We start from the raw sequence: 23,181 nt of genomic DNA on the forward strand, positions 1-23,181 counted from the left end.
GAATGATTTCAGGTGAGGATGGAAGAGTGATTATGACTGGTAGATGATCGCTTCCATATAGGTTATCTATGACGTCCCATTTAAAATCGTTAAAAATACAAGGTGAACTAAAAGATAAATCGATACAGCTCATCTTTCCTGAGCTTGGGGAGCAGTATGTTGATTTGCCAGAATTCAACAAACAAACATTATTGCTCAAAATGAAATTTTCTATGATTTGGCCTCTTACGTCTGTTTTCTCGCTTCCCCCAAAACCGGAATGCGCATTAAAATCCCCAACTACCAGATAGGGTTCTGGTAATTGTTGGAACAGGTCCTCTAACTCATGAAGGGCTATTTTTAGGTGTGGTTCTAAATACACAGAGCACACCGTAATCGTTTTCTAAGAGAGCAAAGTGGCTGCCACAGCTTCAAATTTAGTTTTTATTTTTACTTCACGAGCTGCAATGCCACTTTGTACAATGATGGCTACCCCTCCTGAGAGCCTGTTTGCCTGCTCTCGGTCACGGCGAAAGACTTTATATTTCTTCAGTACACTTGTATGCTGAGGACCTAAGTTCGTTTTGTAGGCACATTGCTACAGGAGAGAAGGAATTTATGATCTCTTTTATATCGCTAAAATTATTTAGGAGTCCTCTGCAATTCCAGTGTATTAGGAACGCCATATTGATTTATGTGTGTGGAGTTGGGATACGTTTAATTGGTTTTCGCCCCGTGATTCGGGGGTTTTCTTTATACGCAGTATCCAAGGAGTTCTGCCGTCCCTGTGACGTTGACGGCACGGAACCACCCTGGCTCGTCTCCATCACCTCATCAGAGGCGCTGGAGGGTCGTGCAGACTGCACGTCGGCACTTTTTTCAGACCTCCCCTCGTGGGCAGAGGCCTTGAGGCTTGCCAACTCGAGGGATGGCATAGCCTGCTTTGCGGCTGGTGGAGCAGCGTGAGCTGCTACCACCGGGGGCGAGGATGGCTCCGTCCCAGCCTCACTATGTGTGGTCTCGGCAGGTGCCGGAGGCCGGTGTGGTGGATCGCCCTGTCGTACCACATCGGCGAAGTTCATGTTCGGTTTGAGTGAAAACTTATTTTTGACTAGGATGCGGTTTCTAGCCTCTTTGAATGAAATGTTCTCAATTGTTTTCAATGTAATAATTTCTTTTTCTTTCTTCCATGAGGGACAAGATCTGGAGTATGCAGCATGGTCTCCTTCACAGTTCGCACAGCGAGGTGCTGCTTCGCACATTTCGGAAGTATGGTCTTTGGATGCGCATTTCGCGCAGGTTTTGCGCCCACGGCAACTCTGGGAGCCGTGGCCAAATCTCTGACAGTTAAAGCAACGTCGAGGGTTCCGTATGTATGGGCGAACTGCAACTTTCGTATACCCAACTTCAATTGTCTCTGGAAGTGTGCAGCAGGTGAAAGTCAAAATTAGGTCTTGGTAGGTAACTCTTTGTTATCTTTTCTTATCTTAATTCTCTGAACATTGCTCACATTTTGTTCGGAAAGACCATTTAACATTTCTTCTTCGGAGAGATCCAGAAAGTCAATTTCAGAAATCACCCCACGCACTGTGTTCAGCGATCTGTGGGTTGAAATTGAGATGGGGATGTCTTCAAACGACAGGATATTAGCAAGTTTGCACACTTGAGCTTTGCTTTGGATTTCTAGCAGTAGGTCACCGCTAGCAAGCTTTGTTACTTTATAGCTAGTGCCTATGGCTTCTTTCAGACATCTTGCAACTGAGAACGGAGATATCTTTCTAGCCGGTTTTTCTGGCATTTCACTGTGTATCACGTGATACTTAGGGAAGACTTCTTTGGTTGTTTGGAAAAAATCAGCAGTGACATCGGTCCGCCCTCTTTTCTGAGGGCGATCTGGTTTGGAGAGAGGAGGTGCCATGGGAAAAACGTATAATTCGGCCGCGGTGCCAGCCACCCACCATGGAGCCCTACAAGGGGACGGGAGAGGAACTTGTAAGCAAGTCCTGCCCACGCCAGCTGTACAGCGCAACTATAACCAAATATGGCTGAACTCAGGACAGCTCGCCACACAAGGTTAACCCTAGCCACCCAGGAAAAAAGGGAAAATGCAAGAAGAGATGAGGAGACAGGAGAGTTGTGAGAAAGGAGACAGGAAAGTGAAAGATATAGGGGAGGACAGGAAAAGGCGACTGCCGATTTCCCCCGGTCGGGTCAGGCCGGAGGTGCCGTCTACGCGAAGCAGAGGCCAAAGGAGTGTGTTGCCGCTGCTGGGGGGGGGGGGGGGCGTAAAGGTCCAAGCACCCGGCATTGACTCAACTCCCAGGATCCCCTTTTCCCCGGACACGGCTAAGCCGCGCACGACTACACGCGGGAGGGTCCAACCCTCGTGTGCTCGGGTCCGTGGTGTCGCAACACACCAAACGCCTGCTGACGCAGACGCCCCTGCGGGGCTAACCAGCATGTAATTATATGCTGGGTGCCTGGCCATAGCGGCATCCAGGGTAACGTTCTAGTGGACCAGATGGCCACATCAACTGCATCACACACTGTTAATTCTACCGCTGCAGTCCCTGTCACAGACCTGAAACCTTTCTTAAGAAGAAAACTGCGAAACCACTGGCAACGTATGTGGGACGCAGAAGTAAATAACAAACTGCACATGATAAAACCACACTTAGGTTCTTGGGCCCCCGTAACAAAATCACGGCGAACAGATGTCCTAGTCTCTCGCCTGAGAATAGGACACACTTTTGGCACGCATAACTTTTTACTCACTGGAAATGAGCCTCCAACCTGCGGTAGATGCGGGGAGAGGCTGACCGTCCTCCACGTCCTTCTGGAGTGTCGGGAAGCCGAATATGACAGAAAGAAACATTTTCCCTTAGCATACCGGCAGCAGATCCCCCTTCATCCCGTAATGTTACTCGGCCCAGAACCGCTATTTGACGCCAATGCAGTCCTAAGTTTCCTGAAAGATCTTGTGTTGCATGTTGTTAGCCCCACATGTTCGTAGCGTCTCCTCTCTTCGGAGGATGGCGCTGTGATAGCTCTTTTGTATAGCACGTGCCTCTAGGCCCTTGTGTTTCAAGGGCTCCGGTGAGGCAACAGTGCTCCAGGTATTTTTATTATCTCATATATCTTTTATTCTGCATCATTCTTTTACGATGGATTTTAATGTTCAAAGTATTCGTCATGACTCATCGCCATAATTTTATAGCACGTAGATTTTATGCACTTTACAGCGACAATTTTTAGGCCAGTTTACAGCCAAGTCACATCTCCATAATACATCGTCAACATCACAACTAGTCATGGCGCTCTTTGGCCAAACCTGGCCCTTGCGCCAATAAACACCACATATTATCATCACTTTTTGTTAGTCTGTAGAGGTATTTCAGGACGGTTGATTCACGTATCGAGATGAGGATGATGTGTCGTGTTTAATGGCGCAAAGGCCAGGTATGGCCAAAGAGCGCCATGACAAATGGTAACTTTGACGGTTTATTGCGAATGGCGTGGACAGTGAATTCATCATGCTAGATGTGACATGGCTGTAAAAGGGCCTAAATACTGTATCTGTAGTTGGCGTAAAATATATAGGCAGTAAAATGATGACACTGGTTAGTTAGGGACGGGGCCGATGACAATTGTGTTTTCGTAAAAACATACAACAAAACAACAGTGACACTAGAGCTTCAAGGGGGCCCTCGAATACAAGGGCTGTTGACCACGCGTAAAAAAATTCCTGGCCAAATCATTTTTAGGGTTTCGGTTCCGGCTAGAAAATCCACGACTATTTGCAGATTAAAAAGCGGTTCATCGTTAAGAAAAAATACAGGGTGAAGAGGTGTATTTTCGCGATATGCAGTAAGGAAATACTCTTTCCTCTCTGTTTCTATTGCAGGGCACTGAATAAGGCCATGGAGGACTGTCAGTCTATTGTCGCATTTAGTACAAGTCGGAGGATGGCCCCCTGTCAAGAGGTAGGAATGAGTACCGTGTGTCCTATTCTTAATCGGCAAAGGCGTACTTTCTTAGCATGGTGTGTTAGTAACCTGTTGTCACTAGTGGCTTGAATTACTGATTGGTTTTCATAAGTTATGCTAGAACCGGATGATGATGATGATATTTGATGTTTTATGGCGCAGGGGCCAGGTATGGCCAAAGAGCGCCATGTCTGTGGTAGTGGGTGTGCAGTGTAACTATGATTGCTATGAAATTGGTGTTACGTGGCTGTAAAGGAGCCTTAAAATATACGCTCTGAAGTGCGTAAAATCTCTATAATAAAATCATGGCGATGACGTATGACTTGTACTATGAACATTTAGATGCATATAAAAAGAATGATACGATAGGTAAAATATATCAGATCATAAGAAATGCTGGAGCACTACTACCTCCTTAGAGCCATTGAAGCACAAGGGCCTGGAGGCATGTGCTATTCAAAACAATTATCGCAGCGGCATCCTCTGGAGCGAGAATGCTCTACGAATTTAATGGGCTTAGAACGTGTAGAACTGCATCCTTTAAGAAGTCGAGGACTGGCTTGGTGTTAAAAAGCGGTTCCTTACCGATAAACATAGCCGGGTGTAGAGGGATGTAATAACGGTATGCAAGCGGAAAATGTTTCTTTCAGGTTCGGCTTTCCGACACTCCAAGAGGACGTGGAGGACGGTCAGCCTCTCCCCGCACCTAACACAGGTTGGAGGTTCACTTCCAGTAAGTAGAAAATGATGGGTCCCAAATGTGTGTCCTATTCTGAGGCGACAGAATAGGACATCTGTTCGCCGTGATTTTGTTACGCAGGGCCAAGAACGTAGCTGTGGCTTTATAACGTGCAGTTTGTTATTTGATTGCGCGTCCCACGTGCACTGCCAGTGATTTCGCAGTTTATTTCGTAAGAGAAGCCTCAGATCTGTGACAGGCACATCAGCGGTAGAGTTAACAGCTTGCGATGTGATTGACGTGGCCATCTCGTCCGCGAGAACGTTACCTTCGATTCCCCTATGGCCAGGGACCCAGCATATTATGATATTCTGGTTAGATGAGTACGCTTTACACAATACCGAATACAGTTCATTGAATACTAGATTTTTATGTTTGTAGAGTGACATTAAGGCCTTCACGACGCTTAGAGAGTCTGTATAGATCGCTGCTTTTGGAAGTTTTGAATTTCTTATATGCTTAACAGCCGAGAGTAATGCGTAGGCCTCAGCCGTAAATATGCTTGTTTGCGGATGCAGTACATCGGATTCCGAGAAGGATGGGCCTACGGCTGCATAGGATACCCCGGCATTTGACTTCGAAGCGTCTGTGTAGAACTCTGCACAGGAGTGCTTGTGCTGGAGTTCTAGGAAATGCATTCTGATTTCGATCTCGGGTGCATGCTTTGTTATTTCTAAAAAGGATAAGTCACACTCTACGATCTGCCACTCCCAAGGCGGTAACAACTTGGTTGGCTGCATTATGCGAAGCTCGAGGAGTGGGACATGCATTTCATTGCTAAGCTCCATCACACGCAGCGAAAAAGGCTGTCTTATGGAGGGACGATTGCTGAAAAGTGTAGCGCACCTCATATCGGTAACGGTATCAAAACATGGATGTTCAGGATTAGAGCGCACTTTAAGGAGATATGTAAAGCTGTTGTATGATCTCTGTAGGTGGAGAGACCATTCATTTGATTCGGCATATAGACTTTCAATCGGGCTTGTTCTGAAAGCGCCTGTGGCTAAGCGGATACCTAGATGGTGAACAGGGTCTAGCATCTTTAGCGCGCTCGGGGCGGCAGAGTTATATACCACGGCACCATAATCTAATCGTGACCGGATTAGGCTCTTGTATGGGTTCATTAAACACTTCCTGTCACTACCCCATGTAGTCTGGGATAGAAGTTTCGTTAAGTTCATTGTTTTCAGACACTTTTCTTGCAGATGTTTGATGTGTGGGACGAAAGTGAGTATTGTCAAGTATAACACCTAGAAATTTGTGCTCTTTGTTTACAGGTATCTGTTGTCCACACAGTTCTAAGGAACGGTCCGGAACCAGGCCTCTCTTCCTTGTAAACAAAACACAAGAACTCTTATGAGGATTGATTTTGAATCCATTTTTCTCTGCCCACCCTGACACCTTGTTCACACCATGCTGTACCTGTCTCTCGCAGACTGCGAGGTTACAGGACTTGAAACCTATTTGAATGTCGTCCACATAGACAATACAGAATGGCCGGTGGTAAGGAAGCACGAAGTGTTGTCATCTTAACAATAAAGAGTATGCAACTGAGCACGCCAGCCTGTGGTACACCAGTTTCTTGTGTAAAAGGACGTGAGAGCACATTGCCAACTTTTACCCGGAAGGTGCGATTGGACAAGTAGCTTTTTATTACGTTTAACATATTACCATGAATGGCCATTTCCGATAAGTCTCGCAAGATCCCGTATCGCCACGTTGTGTCATACGCCTTTTCCAGATCTAGAAATATCGATAAGAAGAACTGTTTATGTATAAAGGCGTCCCGGATATTTCCTTCAATACGTACAAGATGGTCGGTTGTGGAGCGCCCTTCTCGGAAGCCACACTGATAGGGATCAAGCTTTTTGTTCTGTTCAAGGAAATGGATGAGTCGCCGATTTATCATTTTTTCAAATACTTTGCACATGCAGCTTGTGAGGGCTATCGGGCGGTAACTTGCCACTGAAGAAGGGTCTTTCCCTTGTTTCAAAACAGGGACCACAATGGCTTCTTTCCATGCCGTTGGAAGGTACCCTGCGTCCAAGATGGTGTTGAAAAGTGTAAGTAGTGTTACTTGCGTGTCATTGTGTAAGTTTTTGAGCATTTCGTACATGATTCTATCAGAGCCCGGTGCAGAGCTCTTGCATGCGCTCAAGGCAGCTCTCAACTCTGCAATACTAAAGGGGCGGTTGAACGGTTCATTCTGCCGACAGTTTCTTGTGAGTGGCTTGCATTCTTCTATGTGTTTATATTTCAGAAAAGATTGCGAATAATTGGTGGAACTTGACACGCTCTGAAAGTGCTCCCCAAGTGAGTCTGCTTGTTCAAGCAGGGTATCGCCTTGGGTGTTTACCAGGGGAAGTGAATAAGTTTGTCGTCCTTTTATCCTGTTAACCCTGTTCTAGACTTTCGCCTCCTCTGTATAAGAGTTGATACCCGATAGGAACTTTTGCCAGCTCTCTCTTCTGGCCTGTCGGCGGGTTCTCCTGCCTTGAGACTTTACTTTCTTAAAGTTAACAAGATTCTCTGCAGTAGGCGAAGCGCATAGCAACCCCCACGCTTTGTTCTGTTTCTTACGGGCGATCCTACATTCGTCGTTCCACCATGGGACGCGTCCGTCTACATGCCAAGCCACTTCAGATATGCATTTAGATGCGGCATCTATAATGAAGGCTGTAAAATACTCCACAGCCGCATCAATTTCCAAAGAAGACATATCAGCCCATGAGATGCTAGATAGAGTTCGAAATTTCTCCCAGTCGGCTGTGTCTATCTTCCACCTAGGAGCTTGTGGAGGAAATTCATTTTCTTTAGATGTTCTTAGCAGTACGGGGAAGTGATCGCTCCCGTAAGGATTGCTCGTAACTTCCCATGCGAGTTCGGGCAGTATAGATGCGGAAACTATACTAAGATCTATTGACGAAAAGGATCGGTTTGCAAGAGAGTAATATGTGGGTTCTTTCTTATTGAGAAGGCACGCTCCAGAAGAAAAAAGGAACTGTTCAACAAGGCGAATGAATGAATGAATGTGTGGTTTTTAGTGGCGCAAGGGCCAGGTATGGCCAAAGAGCGCCATGCAAGTGTTAGTGATTTCGCAGTGGAGTTATGAATTCTGTGAAGTTGAGGTGACGTGGCTGTAAAGGGGCCTAAAATATAGTCACTGTAAAGTGCGTAAAATGTACGTGTAATAAAATTATGGCGATGACGAATGACGTGTACTATGTGCATTAAGGTGCATTGCAAAATAATGATATGATATAAAGAAATGCATAGGTTTCTAAAATTAACTAGAGCATCATGGCCTCGTTAGAGCCCTTGAGACACAAGGGCCTGGAGGCATGTGCTATATAAAACAACTATCACAGCGGCATCCTCTGGAGAGAGGATGCGCTACGAATTTATTGGGCTCATAACATGTAGGACAACCTCATTTAAAAAATTGAGGACTACTTTGGTGTTGAAAAATGGTTCTTTGCCAAGAAACATAGCTGGGTGAAGAGGTATGCAATAACGATATGCTAGAGGAAAATGCTTCTTTCTTTCAGGTTCGGCTTCGCGACACTCCAAGAGGACGTGGAGGACGGTCAGCCTCTCACCACATCGACCACAGGTTGGCGGTTCATTTCCAGTAAGGAGAAAATTGTGTGTACCAAATGTGTGTCCTATTCTGAGGCGGCAGAATAGGACATCTGTTCGCCGTGATTTTGATGGCGAGGGCCAAAAACCTAGCTGTGGCTTTATAATGTGCAGTTTATTGTTTATTTCTGCGTTCCACATGCGTTGCCAGTGTTGTCGCAGTTTCTTACGCAAGAAAGGCCTCAGATCTGTGACCGGGACAGCAGCTGCAGAAGAAGTGTTTAGTGATGTGAGTGATGTGGCCATTCTATCAGCCAGTACATTACCCTCGATACCTCTATGGCCAGGTACCCAGCATATTACTATATGTATATGTGATATATAAATACTGCATAAGAGGGAGTAAAGTTCAATGAATACAGGATTTTTAGGCTTTTGTAATGAAATTAACGCCTTTACGAGACTTAGCGAGTCTGTGTATACAATTGCTCTGTCGAGTTTTAATTTCTGTATATGTCTTACTGCAGACAGTACTGCATAAGCTTCTGCAGTGAAGATACTTGTTTGCGGGTTCAGTAAGTCAGATATAGAAAGAGAGGGACCAACAGCAGCATAAGATACACCAGCATGTGATTTAGACGCGTCTGTATAGAATTCAGAGCAGTTGTACTTCGATTGAAGTTCGCGGAAATGCATAGCGATTTCGATATCAGGTGCGTGTTTTGTGACCTCTGCAAAGGATACGTCACAGTCTATCACCTGCCACTCCCAGGGCGGTAATAGCTTAGTTGGAGGCATTAGGCGATGTTCAAGAACAGGGACATCCATTTCCGTGCTAAGTTCTCTTGCACGCAGTGAGAAAGGAAGTCTCATGGAGGGTTTATTATTAAAAAGTGTTTGACACGTTAAGTCATTAACAGTTTTGAAACACGGATGTTCTTTATTGGAGCGCACATTGAGAAAATAGGTAAAGCTTATGTACGTTCTCTGAAAATGTAGTGACCATTCGTCTGACTCTGCATATAGACTTTCAACAGGGCTTGTTCTAAATGCGCCAGTGGCGAGGCGGATACCCAGATGATGAACGGGGTCTAAAATTTTTAGCGCACTAGGTGCAGCAGAGTGATATACTACGGCACCGTAATCTAACCGTGATCTAACTAGGCTCTTGTAAAGATTCAACAGGCACCTCCTGTCACTACCCCATGAAGTGTGGGATAGGATTTTAAGTAGGTTCATTGTTTTTAGACATTTTGTTTTTAGACATTTTATGTGTGAAATGAATGTAAGCTTGGAGTCAAGTATAACACCTAGAAATTTGTGCTCTTTGTTAAAAGGAATTTGTTGTCCGCCCAGTTCTACACAAGGATCTGGGACCAGGCCTCTCTTCCTTGTGAAGAGAACACAGCAACTTTTGTGGGGGTTGATTTTAAATCCATTTTGATCTGCCCACATGGACACCTTGTTTAGGGCCTGCTGTACCTGTCTCTCGCAGACTGTGAGATTGCAGGATTTGAAACCTATTTGTATATCGTCTACGTAGACGGAATAAAAAATAGCTGGTGGTAATGATGCCCGAAGCGTGTTCATCTTTACGAGAAAGAGCGTGCAGCTTAGTACTCCACCCTGGGGTACCCCAGTTTCCTGTATGAATGTACGCGACAGTGCAGGACCTATTTTAACCCGAAATGTACGGTTCGCTAGGTAGCTCTCTATGATAGTTAACATATTACCGCGGATGCCCAGCACCGAAAGGTCGCGCAGGATACCGTACCGCCAGGTTGTGTCGTACGCTTTTTCCATATCCAGAAATACAGATAAGAAAGATTGTTTGTGTACGAAGGCATCGCGAATGCTCGCTTCGATGCGCACGAGATGGTCGGTTGTAGATCGCCCTTCCCTAAAACCGCATTGAAATGGGTCAAGCATTTTACTAGACTCTAGGAGATGTATCAGACGGCGATTGATCATTTTTTCGAAAAGCTTACAGAGGCAGCTTGTAAGCGCTATGGGACGGTAGCTAGTGAGCAATGAAGTGTCTTTACCATGCTTCAATATAGGGATCACAATAGCCTCCTTCCACTTCGATGGGAGATAACCAGCAGCCCAGATAGCATTGAAAAGTGTAAGTAGCGTGATTTGTGCGTCGGATTGCAGGTGTTTAAGCATATCATACATTATTCTATCGGGGCCCGGTGCAGAGATCCGACATACTGACAAGGAGGTTTTAAGTTCGGCAATCGTAAAAGGACGATTATAAGGATCGTTTGGGACGGATTTCCGATTAAGTGGCTTAAGTTCTTCTATTGCTTTACGTTTAAGAAAGTTCGCCGAATACTGAGTGGAGCTAGACACGCGCTCGAAGTGTTCACCGAGAGCATCAGCCTGGTCTTGCAGTGTATCGCCTTGTGTGTTTACCAAAGGGAGTGCATGTGCTTGTCGCCCTCTTATGCTATTTACCCTGTTCCAGACTTTGGCCTCATCTGTATACGTGTTTATACCCGTTAAAAACTTCTGCCAACTGTCTCTTCTGGCCTGTCGGCGGGTTCGCCTGCCTTGTGATTTTACTTTCTTAAAATTGATGAGATTCTCCGCAGTGGGGGAGGCGCGTAGCAACCCCCACGCTTTTTGTTTTTTACGTGCGATCCTACAATCGTCGGTCCACCACGGGACGCGCCGTTTGCACGAGAGGCCATTTACTTTTGATATGCATTTAGATGCGGCATCTATTATGAAGGCTGTGAAAAACTCCACTGCAGCATCAATTTCTAACGAAGACATGTCAGCCCATGAGATACTAGTAAGAGATCGAAATTTCTCCCAATCAGCCGTCTCAATCTTCCACCTAGGAGCGTGTGGTGGATATTCGTTTTCTTTAGGTGATCTTAGCAGTATAGGGAAGTGGTCGCTGCCGTAAGGATTGTTGGCAACTTCCCATTCGACTTCAAGCAGTAGAGACGGGGAGACTATACTAAGATCTATTGACGAAAAGGATCGGTTTGCAAGAGAGTAATATGTGGGTTCTTACTTATTGAGAAGGCACGCTCCAGAAGAAAAAAGGAACTGTTCAACAAGGCGACCTCGCGCATCTATACGAGAGTCGCCCCACAGGGAGCTGTGCGCATTGAAATCGCCAAGAACAGCATAAGGTTCTGGCAATTGATCGATCAAGGAGTGAAATTCATGTTTGTTCAGTTGGTAATGCGGGGGTATGTAAAGGGAGCAAATGGTTATCAGTTTGTTTAGAAGGACAACTCGAACCGCCACTACTTCAAGGGGCGTTTGTAGCTGTAAAGGTTGACACGCAATACTTCTATGAATGACAATGGCAACACCGCCCGATGATGCTACGGCATTATCGCGATCTTTGCGAAAAGTTAGATACTGTCGACGAAAGTTTGTGTGTTTAGATTTTAAGTGTGTTTCCTGTAAACACAGCACTTTTGGATTGTTTGTGGATGAGTTCTTGCAAATCATCAAGGTTTCTAAGGAGACCTCTGATGTTCCATTGAATGATTTGTGTATCCATGTTTAAGGTAAATTGGTGCTGTGTTTACGGAAACGGAGTGGATGCCTTATATTACAGAACCCTTTCGAGGCCCTGTAATAGGTGTTTTGTTCTTTCTGAAGCGTTCGAGCGATTCTCGACGCTCCTTAGGCGTTTGGTGCGCCTTGGGGACAGGTGTAGTGTCCATTGCCTCGTGTGAGACGCCGGACAAGCGCTCTTGCGACCGCCTTGGAGGGCAAGACCCCTGCGCCCACCAGCCCGGAGGTCGATGGGGCTCCCAGAGGGATTTGGCTGCGCTGGCCGTTGCCAGCGCTGGAAGGGGCCTCGGAGGCTGGGGCAGCGTTGGCTGCGCCCACCTTCGGGGTCGATGATCCCTCATTCTGGGTTGACGGAGCAGCACTAGCTGCATCCGCCAGGGGGGCGGATGGCGTCACTGCCGGCTCACTGGGTGTGGGTCGGACAGCCGCCGGAGACCGTTGTGGCGCTGCCCCCTGACGCGCCACTTCGGCAAAGGTGTTCTTTGGCAGGAAAGATACCCGCCTGCGTGCCTCTTTGAAACTTATGTTTTCTTTTACTTTAATCGTAACTATTTCCTTCTCTTTCTTCCAAGATGGGCACGACCGCGAGTATGCAGCGTGCTCACCTTCACAGTTTACGCAGCGGAGAGAGTTTTCACAAGATTCAGAAGTGTGCTCATTAGCACTGCATTTAGCGCAGGTTTGGTGGCCTCGGCAGCTATGTGAGCTGTGACCGAAACGCTGACATTTGAAGCAACGCAGGGGATTAGGGATATATGGCCGAACACGGAGCTTGATATACCCGGCCTCGATGGACTCGGGCAGGACACTTGTGCCAAAAGTAAGTATCAAATGTTTGGTCTCTATTTCCTTGTTGTCACGCCTCATCTTAATTCGCTTAACGTTGATGACGTTCTGCTCACTGAAGCCCTCCAAGAGCTCAGCCTCAGTCAGCTCCAAGAGATAATTCATCGGAGACTACGCCACGAGTGGTATTCATAGTACGATGCGGGGTTATGTCACTTTGGCGTCGCCAAATGATACTAGGTTAAGTAGGTTTTCATATTGTTTCAGGTTACGGAGCTCCAAGAGGAGATCACCGCTTGCCATTCTGGATACTTTGTAACCTGTACCAAGAACTTGGGTCAGAGACTTGGACACGAGAAATGGTGAGATTGTTCGTACGGGTTTGTTTGGTGTTTCGGAGTGGGCTACGTGGAAGCGAGGAAAAGTTTGATTTTGACGGGAGAAAAATTCTAAGACATCATCGGTGCGCCCCCTCTTCAGGGAGCGATCAGGTAGTGGAGGGAAGGAGCTAGCCATAAAGATATGCGAGATTTCGGCAGTAACGCCAGCCACCCACCATGGAGTCCTACAAGGGGACGCTGCAGGACCTGTGAAACACGGCCTGCAAACGCCAGCTGTACATTACCACTATAACCAAATATGAAATAACCTAGGTTGGCTATTCACACAAGGTTAACCCTTGCTGCCTCGAAAATTGGAAGTAAGCGGAGGCGAGGAGAAGACAGGAAAGATGAAAAGTAAGAGAAAGACGAAGATTGGAGAGAGAGAGAGACAGGAAAAGGCAACTACCGATTTCCCCCGGGTGGGTCACTCCGGGGGTGCCGTCTATGTCAAGCAGAGGCCAAAGGGGTGTGTTGCCTCCGCCGGGGGGCCTTAAAGGTCCAAACACCCAGCATCAGCTCAACACCCAGGATCCCCCTTTCCCCAGACACGGCTAAGCCGCGCACGGCTACACGCGGGAGGGTCCAACCCTCATGTGCTCGGGTCCGTGGTGTCGCAACACACCAAACGCCTGCTGACGCAGACGCCCCTGCGAGGTGCTAGAACCGGATGTTTATATTTCAAATACCAAACGAAACATTTTACCAGGGGCCAAAACTTAAGAAAAGAAATAGCGCGCGCCGCCGGGCTTAGTGGTTGGCTGTCACTCCTGAAAGCCATTCGGTCCACTGCTAATTGTAGAAACTGGCAGTGTCATCTCTCCTTATACAGCATGGCGAGAATGTGCATCATAGTGTCACATTCGAGTCCATGAGTTTTACCATGATCGAGGGACTCCTCTCCTTCAATACAATGGCAGACGAATATTTTTACTCTGTAGCTCTACTTCGCCGCATAGTTGCCGAACAAAAGTGCCTCGAAAACCATTTCAGCCAGCGGAATCAAACGAAACGGATCCGAACATATTTTACAAAATTTCGTCTTGACTCACTTTTCTAGGCCGAATGCGCAGGATTTTGCAAAACTCAGGACGGCTTTCTTACACGCGGCAAGCGGCGTGGCGGAGATGAGAAGGAATATGGCGCTGGCGGACACCGTGTCCTCACCATGAAAAATGCCGGAAGCTGCGTGAGACAACTCGGTATTTTTTAAATGCGTATTTACTATTTACTATTTGTTTTTTACTACGCAACGACAAAACTTGTCCGTCCGTCACGGAAGAGGAATCGCTATGAAGAAAGAATGTTTGAAAAATTACACGCAGAAACTTGTGTCGGAGTTATCTAAATGATGCGTAAGCATCTTCTAGGAATCACCTGCTGCTTCGTCGTCGTATGCTGCTGCGTTTCGTATGTTTGCGAGAAACACATCGAAATAATTGTGGAACGCAGAAGCGCGGTTGCAACACAGAATTTGTTGTTGTTGCCTCATGCATCGACATGTTAACTTAGACCAGCATGAAACGACGAAGAAGGGGCGAGTAATAGCTATGTTCACTGATTTTTATATGGTGGGGCGTCTGGATGATGCTGCTGCTTCGTGGAAGATCAGCACTGGCCGATGCGTGCTGTAGTACGTGACGTAACTGAACAGTGCCACGTTTGACAGACCACGTCCATAGACATGGTCGAGGACGCTGCCTCTCGATGCGAACCATGATCAACAGTACTCCGGCGCGCGGCTACGCAAGGCGTGACTGCCGATCCCCTTCTTGAAAGCGATCTGCGTCGTGTGCTGATAGTGCACCGAGTGCTTCGTGTGCACCGTCATAGAGAAAGAAATTCAACTAAAGGGGACACTCGGCGAGAAGCGGCAACAGGAAATACGTCACGCTAGTGTTAACGCCGACCGTTTGCTGCCGCGAGCATTAAAAAAGAGAGAATGTGAAATGAGGTTAACAGAGATTGTTTCATTTTTATATTTTTTTTATTTTCCCGGTAAAGGCAAAAATATCTGCGTGTAAATTAAACTTTGCGGCTTACTTCCGTTGCTAAGCGACAAGAGTATCGGCGGGTGACGAGCCAGATGCATGCGTCATTCGTCAATACACTTCGACGTGACCCGGCGCGCGCGCGCGTGCGGTGGTGGCGTAGCGTCACGCCACGTCGGCTACACCGCGCCAGGCATATGTCCGTCCCCCTACAGTACAACGCCGCGCAGCTGCCGCCGCTGGAGTAGCGCATGCGCAGAACAACGCGCCGCTCCGTGCCGCCTGTCGTGGAACATCCAAACAAATCTTTTCGCACGCTTTCTCTGTCCGTAGCGATCGCCACTGTGGAACGGACTGTTGCTCGGTGATGGCACGGACGCAGACACTCCGCAAGACGAAACATTATTCTCGCTTTGTTGGTGCGTCGTCTGCGTCGCAAGAGGAACAGGTCTCTCTACATAAGGGATATATATGACAAGCGTCCAGAGTGTGGAGAGTACCACCACCTAGTACAGGAGCTGCGGAACAGTGATCCCGAATACCATTTCAAGTATTTCAGGTAAATGACAACGTTGCTCCTTTCGGAATTGTGTAGCTCCAGCTCGGCTAAATATACTATGCGTAACTTTCATGCATTTGTCGCACGCAGGATGACAAAGGCATCGTTTGACAAGCTGCTGAGCCTTGTTTACCGCAGGCTTGTTCATCCTCCAACTCACAGGAGACCCATCTCACCGACAGAAAGGCTCGCGGTGACATTGAGGTAAAATATATGTTGATCATATTTCCTAGACTTTAGCCAATGCGGCCTCGAGCCGACGTGCATCCATGTGTACTGTAGCTTTAGAAAATTACTTTTTTGGTAACATGTCGCAACAATTCGTTCCCGAAAATATGCTTTTTTTTTGTTCGTGTTTCCAACGTTTCGTAATTTCAGAAATACGGAACCCACGTATTCACCTCCCTGACCTTCCCCATGCATGAGATTAAAGTAAATACTGGCTCGTGTTAAGTTTTCTTTATTTGTTAAGTGATCGCTTACATTTCCAGAAATTTTCGTCGAGTATAATAGTAGTGCTTGCTAGGTTATGCTTATACTGAGTCACCGACGAGCCATTCTTGCTACTATTCGTGGCCTTATGGTGTCTGATGATGATGATGATATGTGGTGTTTAATGGCGCAAGGGCCAGGTGTGGCCAAAGAGCGCCATGACAAGTGGTGATGTTGACGATGTATTATGGAGATGTGACTTGGCTGTAAACTGGCCTAAAAATTGTCGCTGTAAAGTGCGTAAAATCTACGTGCTATAAAATTATGGCGATGACTCATGGCGAATACTTTGAACATTAAAATCCATCGTAAAAGAATGATGCAGAATAAAAGATATATGAGATAGTAAAATTACCTGGAGCACTGCTGCCTCACCGGAGCCCTTGAAACACAAGGGCCCAGAGGCATGTGCTATACTAAAGAGCTAACGCAGCGGCATCCTCTGAAGAGAGGACCCGCTACGAACACGTGGGGCTAAAACCATGCAAGACAACATCTTTCAGAAAACTTAGGACTGTGTTGGTGTCAAATAAAGGTTCTGGACCGAGTAGCGTTACGGGATGTAGGGGGATGTGCTGCCGGTATGCTAGGGAAAAATGTTTTCTTCTTTCAGATTCGGCTGCCCGACACTCCAGGAGGACGTGGAGGACGGTCAGCCTCTCCCCGCATCTACCGCAGGTTGGAGGATCATTTTCAGTGAGTAGAAAGTTATGCGTGCCAAATGTGTGTCCTATTCTCAGGCGACAGAATAGGACATCTGTTCGCCGTGATTTTGTTACGGGGGGCCAAGAACCTAACTGTGGTTTTATCACGTGCAGTTTGTTATTTATTTCTGCGTCCCACATACGTTGCCAGTGGTTTCGCAGTTTTCTTCTTAAGAAAGGTTTCAGATCTGTGACAGGGACCGAAGCAGTAGGACTAACTGCATGCAATGAAATGGATGTGGCTATCTGGTCCGCTAGAACGTTACCCTCAATGCCCCTATGTCCGGGCACCCAGCATATAATGACATGCTGGTTAGACATATACGCTCTACAGAGAATGGAATAGAGCTCAGTTATTACGGGGTTTCTGTGTTTACAGTGTGACTTCAAGGCTTTTACGACACTTAGGGAGTCTGTATATAAAATTGTCGTTTGAATATTTGATTTTCTGATATGTTTCACAGCCAACAATAGTGCATGCGCCTCAGCCGTAAATATATTTGTTTCAGGGTGCAGTACACCGGATTCCGAGAAGGATGGACCAATGGCTGCGTAGGACACCCCGGCATGCGACTTAGAAGCGTCTGTGTAAAACTCTGCGCACGAGTACTTGTGCTGGAGCTCCAAGAAATGCATTTTGATATGTGGCTCTGGCGCATGTTTAGTAACCTCTATAAAGGATGTGTCACACTATCAGCTGCCACTCCCAGGGTGGTACTAGCTTAGCTGGAGGCATTAAGCGCTGCTCGAGAACTGGGACATCCATTTCCGTGCAAAGTTCTCTTGCACGCAGTGAGAAAGGAAGTCTCATAGAGGGTCTGTTATGAAAAAGTGTTTCACACGTCAAGTCGTTAGCGGTTGTGAAACACGGATGTTCCTTATTAGAGCGAACCTTGAGAAAATATGTTAAGCTGATGTTTGTTCTTTGAAGATGGAGTGGCCACTCATCTGACTCTACATATAGGCTTTCAACAGGGCTTGTCCTAAATGCGCCAGTGGCCAGACGGATACCCAGATGGTGAACGGGGTCTAACATCTTAAGTGCGCTCGGTGCGGCAGAGTGATATGCTACGGCACCATAATCTAACCGTGATCGAACAAGGCTCTTGTAAATATTCAACAAACACTGTCTGTCGCTACCCCACGTTGTGTGGGATAGGATTTTAAGTAAGTTCATTGTTCTAAGACATTTTTCTTTCAGATGTTTTATGTGCGGAATGAAAGTAAGCCTGGAGTCAAGTATAACACCAAGAAATTTGTGATCTTTGTTTACAGGAATTTGTTGTCCGCCCAGTTCTGCACAAGGATCTGGGACCAGGCCTCTCTTTCTTGTGAAGAGAACACAAGAACTTTTGTGGGGGTTGACTTTGAATCCGTTTTGGTCTGCCCACTTAGAAACCTTGTTCAAGCCTTGCTGTACCTGTCTTTCGCATACTGTGAGGTTGCAGGATTTGAAGCCTATTTGTATATCGTCTACGTATACGGAATAAAAAATGGCAGGTGGTAGTGAAGCACGTAGGGTGTTCATCTTAACGATAAAGAGAGTGCAGCTGAGCACGCCTCCCTGGGGTACACCAGTTTCCTGGGTAAAGGGACGTGACAGTGCATTGCCAACTTTTACACGGAAGGTACGATTGGACAAATAGCTTTCAATTATTTTCAACATATTTCCACAGATGCCCATTCCCGACAAATCTCGCAGGATCCCGTAACGCCATGTTGTATCGTATGCCTTCTCCATATCAAGGAATATGGAGAGGGAGTACTGTTTGTGTACAAAGGCATCGCGAATATATCCTTCAATCCGCACAAGATGATCTGTTGTTGACCGCCCTTCTCGGAATCCACACTGATAAGGATCGAGCATTTTGTTGAGCTCAAGGAAATGTATAAGTCTGCGATTTATCATTTTTTCAAAAAGCTTACACAGACAATTAGAGCTATCGGACGGTAACTTGCCGCCAAGGAGGGGTCTTTCCCGTGCTTCAGAACAGGAACCACAATCGCTTCCTTCCATGTCGATGGGAGGTATCCGGAAGCCCAAATAGTGTTGAATAGTGTAAGTAGTGTAACTTGTGTGTCAGTATGTAGGTTTCTAATCATGTCATACATGACTGTCAGGTCCCGGTGCAGTGCTTTTGCATGTGTTCAAGGCAGCGTTCAACTCGGCAGTACTGAAAGGCCAGTTATACGGTTCATTCTGCCTGGATTTTCGAATGATTGGCTTACGTTCTATTATTTCTTTATGTTTAAGAAAGGACTGGGAATAATTGATTGAGCTTGACACACGTTCAAAGTGCTCCCCAAGTGAATCTGCCTGGTCTTGCAGGGTTTCGCCTTGCGTGTTTACCAAAGGAGTATGTTTGTCGCCCTCTTATCCTACTAACCCTGTTCCAGACTTTGGCCTCATCTGTATACGAGTTGATACCTGATAAAAATTTCTGCCAGCTCTCTTCTGGCCTGTCGACGGGTTCGCCTGCCTTGGGATTTTACTTTTTTAAAGTTTATGAGATTCTCCGCAGTGGGGGAGGCGCGTAGCAACCCCCACGCTTTGTTTTGTTTCTTACGAGCGATCCTACAATCCTCGTTCCACCACGGCACGCGCCGTTTACACCCCAAGCCATTTACTTGTGATATGCATTTAGATGCGGCATCTATTATGAAGGCTGTAAAATATTCCACAGCAGCATCAATTCCTAACGAGGACATGTCATCCCATGAAATACTGCTGAGAGTTCGGAATTTCTCCCAGTCAGCTGTATCAATCTTCCACTTAGGAGCCTGTGGTGTATATTCGTTCTTTTTAGGTGTTCGTAGCAGTATGGGGAAGTCGTCACTTCTGTAAGGATTGTTTGTAACTTCCCATTCGAGTTCAGGCAGTAGTGACGGGGAGACTAGGCTAAGATCTATTGAAGAAAAGGATTTGTTGGCAAGACAGTAATATGTGGGTTCTTTCTTATTCAGAATGCACGCACCAGAAGAGAAAAGGAATTGTTCAACAAGTCGTCCTCGCGCATCTATACGAGGGTCGCCCCACAGGTAATTGTGTGCATTAAAATCGCCAAGAACAACATAAGGCTCTGGCAATTCATCCATGAAGGACTGAAATTCGTGTTTAGTTAATTTGTAATGTGGGGGTATATAAAGCGAGCAGATAGTGATGAGTTTGTTTAGCAGAACAACTCGCACCGCCACTGCTTCAAGGGGCGTTTGTAGCTGTAAGGGCTGACAGGCTATACTTTTATGAGTGACAATCGCAACACCACCCGATGATGCGACGGCATCATCGCGATCTTTGCGAAATGTAACATACGTTCGGAGAAAGTTTGTGTTTTTGATTTTAAGTGTGTTTCCTGTAAACACAGCACTTTTGGATTATATTTGTGGATTAGTTCTTGCAAATCATCAAGGTTCCTAAGAAGACCTCTGATGTTCCATTGTATGATTTGTGTATCCATATTTAATGTAAATTAGTGCTGTGTGTACGGACACGGAAAGATGCCTTAGATTACAGAGCCCTTTCGAGGCCCTGTAATAGGTGTTTTGTTCTTTTTGGAGCGTTCGAGCGATTCTCGATGCTCCTTAGGCGCCTGGTGCGCCTTGAGGATAGGTGTGGTGTCCATTGCCTCTTGTGAGGCGCCGGACACGTGCTCTTGCGAGCGGGAAGTTTTCAGAGGGAGTCCCGCCTTGGAGGGCAAGACCCCTGCGCCCACCAGCCCGGAGGTCGATGGGGCTCCCAGAGGGATTTGGCTACGCTGGCCGTTGCCAGCGCTGGAAGGAACCTCGGAGGCTGGGGCAGCCTCGGCTGCGTCCACGTTCGGGGTCGTTGGCCCCGTCTGCTGGGTAGACGGAGCAGCGCTAGCTGCAACCGCTGCGGGGGCAGATGGCGTAACTGCCGACTCACTGCCTGTGGGTCGGACAGCCGCTGGAGGCCGTTGTGACGCTGCCCCCTTACGCGCCACATCGGCAAAGCTACTCTTAGACAGGTATGACACCCGCCTACGTGCCTCCTTGAAAGATATGTTTTCTTTGACTTTGATTGTCACAATCTCTTTTTCTCTTTTCCAGGACGGGCAGGCGCGCGAGTATGCGGCGTGCTCGCCATCACGGTTGACACAGTGTGGAGTCTTCTGGCATGTTTCGGAGGAATGTTCGGTGTCACTGCACTTGGCACATGTCAGCCGGCCTTGACAGTTCTGTGAACTGTGGCCGAACCTTTGGCACTTGAAGCATCTGAGAGGATTGGGCACGTATGGCCTAACACGAAGTTTGATGTAACCGGCCTCGATGGACTCGGGGAGGACACTTGAGCTGAAAGTGAGTATCAGGTGTTTTGTTTGGATTTCTTTTCCGTCTCGCCTAATCTTTATTCTTTTGACATTTATGACATTTTGTTCACTGAAGCCCTCCAAGAGTTCAGCCTCAGTGAGCTCCAGCAAATCATCGTCCGAGACAACGCCGCGTGAGGTATTCATCGTGCGGCGCGGGGTTACTACTACTTGGGTCTCTCCAAATGATACTAGTTTAGGCAGTTTCTCAAATTGTTTCTGATCGCGGAGCTCCAAGAGGAGGTCACCGCTGGCCATCCTCGACGCCTTATAACCTGGGCCAAAAACTTCGGTAAGGGTCTTAGATACCAGGAACGGGGAGATTGTGCGGACTTGTTTCGCTGGTTTTTCTGTGTGGATCACATGAAAACGAGGAAAATTGTGGACTTGGCGTCCGAAAAACTGAAATACTTCTTCGGTGCGTCCTCGTTTCTGAGGGCGACCAGGTAGTTTAGGGAAAGCATGTTCCATAAGTAATGTTGGGTTTTCGGCCGCGATGCCGGCCACCCACCATGGAGCCCAACAGGGGGACGTGACAGAAGTTCCTGCTGGAGAAACTCTGCCAACGCCAGCCGTACATCGTTGCTATAACCAAATACAGCATAACCAAGGCTGGCTAGCTACACAAGGTTAACCCTTGCCGCCAGGAAACTAGGAAGTGAGGAGAAGTGATGAGAAGACAGGAAAGATGTAAAAGGCGAGAGAGAAAGACGAAGATTGGAGAGGAGGACAGGAAAAGGCGACTGCCGATTTCCCCCGGGTGGGTCAGTCCGAGGGTGCCGTCTACGTGAAGCCGAGGCCAAAGGGGTGTGTTGCCGCCGCCGAGGGGCCGTAAAGGTCCGAACACCCGGCATTGGCTCAACCCCCAGGATCCGCCTTTCCCCGGACACGGCTAAGCCGCGCACGGCTACACGCGGGAGGGTCCGACCCTCGTGTGCTCGGGTCCGTGGTGCCGCAACCCACCAAACGCCTGCTTGCGCAGAGGCCCCGCGGGGCTTATGGTGTCTGTAAAACGCGATGCAGGCATTAACGAATAGAATTATGCTGATAACAATTTGGTTCAGTGTAAACATAGATGTCGAAATATCGGAACCATAATTTTACGGTCTGCTCTTTTAACATCTTTGCAGATTTTTGGCCACAGGAGGGTCCATGGAGGACATTTCATTGAGCTACCGAATGCATGCATCTACTGTAGCTAGCGTACTGAAGGAGACATTACCAGCGATCTGGGACTGCTTGAGGCCCCTGGTACTCGCACGGCCAAGCACACAGAGGTGGCGCGACATAGCAGAGGAATAGTATGACAAATGGGATTTTCCAAACACAATAGGGAGCATTGACGGCAAGCATTTTGCGATCAAATGTCCTAACAAGAGCGGCTCAGACTTCTACAATTACAAGGGTTTCTATTCACTAATTATGCTGGCTATAGCAGACGCCAACAATAGATTTATAATGGTGGACATCGGAGCCCAAGGCCGATATTCAGACGCCTCTTTTTTTAAGAGGAGTCCCCTCCAGGCAGTATTTGAAGAGGGTGCTCTGGGGCTGCCTTCAAATATTTCGAAGTGGCCACCTTGTTTGGTTGGCGATACAGCCTTCCCTTTGCGGACTTACCTGATGCGGCCCTACCCTGGGAGGAAGCTGGATGATAGAAAAAAAGGTCTTCAATTACCGCTTGTCGAGGGCACGCAGGTGCATTGAAAATGCTGTCGGCATTCTAGTCTCCCGTTGGCGGGTGTTTCTTGGAACGGTGGAAGGCGCGCCAGAGCTCCTCAACAACATGATTCAGGCTGCCGTGTGTTTGCACAATTTTCTTATGGCAGACGCTGCCTACTGCCCTGATGAGTACAGCGACACGCTGTGCGGTGAGACGGTGGATGGATGGATGGATGGTGGATGGATGTAAAGAGTGAAATGGAGTGAGATGGATGTAGAAAGAGTGAAACATATTTAGCTTAACCAGCGTTTCATATAAGAGACCTGTGTTGTGGTGAATTGAACTTTTGCGTGAGTGACATCGTATTTTGGTTGGACATTATGGTTCAGAGCAGTGTTGCGGAATAAGCGCCCCAATTCCATTCCAATTCGATAAAGGGGAAATAAAAC

At 47.2% G+C, this 23,181-nt stretch overlaps 1 pseudogene; it reads left to right on the plus strand.

Annotated features, from left to right (window-relative positions):
• The first annotated feature begins 2 nt into the window (after nucleotides 1-2).
• Nucleotides 3-22,981, plus strand: LOC140219575 (putative nuclease HARBI1; annotated as a pseudogene).
• The last annotated feature ends 200 nt before the right edge of the window (nucleotides 22,982-23,181 follow it).

This window comes from Dermacentor andersoni, chromosome 1 (genome assembly GCF_023375885.2).
Source record: "Dermacentor andersoni chromosome 1, qqDerAnde1_hic_scaffold, whole genome shotgun sequence".
Taxonomy (NCBI): domain Eukaryota; kingdom Metazoa; phylum Arthropoda; class Arachnida; order Ixodida; family Ixodidae; genus Dermacentor; species Dermacentor andersoni.